We start from the raw sequence: 2,626 nt of genomic DNA on the forward strand, positions 1-2,626 counted from the left end.
TAGAGATGGGGTTTCACACCATGTTGGTTAGGCTGATGTCAAACTCCTGACCTCAAATGATTCACCCACCTTGGCCTCCCAAAGTGCTGGGATTACAGGCATGAGCCACCGTGCCCAGCCAGCTCCAGCTCTTAATCAGAGTTCCAGTTACTTGGTGAGCATGCACAAAGTCCTAACCTCTCTGAACTGAACAGTCTGTAGTAATAGTTTCTTATCACTGTTCTATAACAAATTATCAAAAACTTGGTGACTTAACCCAAAGTTAGTAACTCACATTTCTGGAGGTCAGAAATCCAGAAGCTGTCTTACTGGCTAAAATGGAGGTGTTGGCAGGGCTGTATTCTTTTGTGGGCTGTAGGAGAGGAGATTCTCTTGCCCTTTCCAGCCTTCAGGGGTTATCTGCATTCTTTACCTTGTGTTCCCTTCCTCCATCTTTGAGGACAGCAGTGTAGCATCTTTAATGCTCGCTTTCTCTCTGACCTCTGCTTCTATCATCACTAACTCTGATCTTACTGCCTCCCTTTTTTAAAAAAAAAAAATTTAATTGTGGTAAATACATGTTACATAAAATTTAACATCTTAACCTGTTTGAAGTGTACGGTTCAGTAGTGTTAAGTATAGTCACATTTTGCAACAGATCATCAGATTTCTTTTCCTCTTGCAAAACTGAAAAAGAAACTCTGCACCCATTAAACAACTCATTTCTCCCCCTCCCACCAGCTTCTGGCAACCGCCAGTCAATTTTCTGTCTCTGTGAAGTTAACTTTAGATACCTCATATAGGTTAAGTTATATAGTATTTGTTCTTTTGTGACTGACTTCTGTCACTTAGTCTAAAGTATCAAGATTCATCCACATTGTAGCATGTGTCAGAATTTCCTTCTTTTGAGGCAGAATGATATCCTGTTGTATACACAGACACTTGGGTTGCTTCCACCTTTTGCCTACTGTGAATACTGCTATGAACATGGGTGTACAATATCTCTGAGACCCTGCTTTCAATTCTTTTGGATATATACCCAGAAGCAGAATTGCTAGATCATATGTTAATTCTATTTTTAATTTTTCAAGGAACTGCCATACTGTTTTTTATGGTGGCTACACCATTTTACATGCCCACCAACAGTATACAAAGTTTTCAATTTTTCCACATCCTTATCAACACTTGTTATTTTTTCTTTTTTATAGTATCCATACTAGTGGGTATGAGGTACAATCTCACTGTGGTTTTGATTTGCATTTCGCTGATGGTGAGCGATGTTGAGCTCCTTTTCTTCTGCTTGTTGGCCATTCATATGTCTTCTTTGGAAAATTGTCTATTCAAGTCCCTTGCCCATTTTGAATTGGGTTGTTTTGTTGTTGAGTTGTAGGAGTTTTTTATATATTCTGGATATTAACCCCTTATCAGATATATGATTTGCAAATATTTTCTCCATTGTTCAGGCTGCATTTTCACTCTGTTAACTGTTATCTTTTAATGTACAGAGGTTTTATGTTTTGATGTTGTCTAATGTATATATTTTTACTTTTGTTGCCATGTGCCTTCCTCTTATAAGGACCCTTGTGATTCTAATCCAAAATCCTTAACCATATCTGCATCATAAGGTAAACATTCACAGGCTCTGGAAATTAAAATGTGGACACCTTTGAGGGGCCATTATTCTGCCTACTACAGTCCTTATCCTTAAAATGAGAATAACAGTAGTATCTAATTCAAAGAGTTATGACGACAACATAAAATAGCACATGAACTGAGCTTAGAACAGTGCCTGGCATTCAGTAAATATTAGCAATTGTCATTAACATAAAACAAAGTATTACAGGAAAAGAGACAAGTGCAGCTAAGCGTACTGGTAAGAACAGAAGCTAAGGCCATTCATTCTTCCCGGGAAAAATCTTTCCAAAAGGGACAACATACCAACTTGGTCATAGGAAATGAGCAGAATTTAGAAGGTCTGAAAAGAGCAAGTCAGAAGGGAAAATTCCAAATTTTCTCCTACATTCTGACATTGGCATTAACATCTCAGAAATCTGGTTTCCTTCTTAAGAAGCCGCATCTGCTTTTTGACAGTAGCTATGAGGTGATTTTTTTCTTTATTTATAAGGAAACACGCTCAGCTGAATTTCTGAGTCTCCCTTTAATAAACAATTCACAAACTTTTTCCCAGCAACCTATTTTTAGAGTAGAAAGGGATTTTTTTTAAAGAAGCAGCTCATATTTATAAAATTTGTCCTCAAAGCTTAAAAATAGATCTAAAAGTTTAGCATCAGCCCTGTCCCACCCTCATCACTCAGTACCAGAAAGGCAGATACAGCATGCCTTTGTGAGTCCTCTGGGACTCTGATTTTTTAAAGTTAACCCCTGCTAATCTCTCCTCCCCAGAATATTCACAGTAAATGGCAAGTGAACAGAATAATGAAGGAAAATAATCACTTATTGATGTTCTTCTCATTTCTCCTTGCAGACATGTTGGGAAGCTTCGATAATTAACTGGCTGAAATATAGAACAATTTCTCAACTTGCCCTTGTTCTCTAATGATCAACCTCCTTTCTTTCCCTACACCAGCAGAGTAACTTAGCTTTAGTTCAAGCAGAGCTTCGGTGTTTCTTTTTTTTTTTCTTTTTT

General features: G+C 37.6%; 1 protein-coding gene across 11 annotated transcripts in view; it reads right to left on the bottom strand.

Annotated features, from left to right (window-relative positions):
- SH3KBP1 (SH3 domain containing kinase binding protein 1) overlaps positions 1-2,626 on the bottom strand; it is a 383,287-nt gene that overhangs the window by 254,189 nt on the left and 126,472 nt on the right. Inside the window, exon 1 of one of the 11 annotated variants that reach the window (XM_017540643.2) lies at positions 1,131-1,135. The exons of the other annotated variants lie outside the window; for them this stretch is intronic. The gene's annotated coding sequence lies outside the window, so the exon portion shown is untranslated. Of the gene's footprint in view, positions 1-1,130; positions 1,136-2,626 lie in introns of those variants that run through there. 11 annotated transcript variants of the gene reach the window in all.

Source organism: Cebus imitator, unplaced genomic scaffold (assembly GCF_001604975.1).
Source record: "Cebus imitator isolate Cc_AM_T3 unplaced genomic scaffold, Cebus_imitator-1.0 Scaffold128, whole genome shotgun sequence".
In the NCBI taxonomy this organism is placed as follows: domain Eukaryota; kingdom Metazoa; phylum Chordata; class Mammalia; order Primates; family Cebidae; genus Cebus; species Cebus imitator.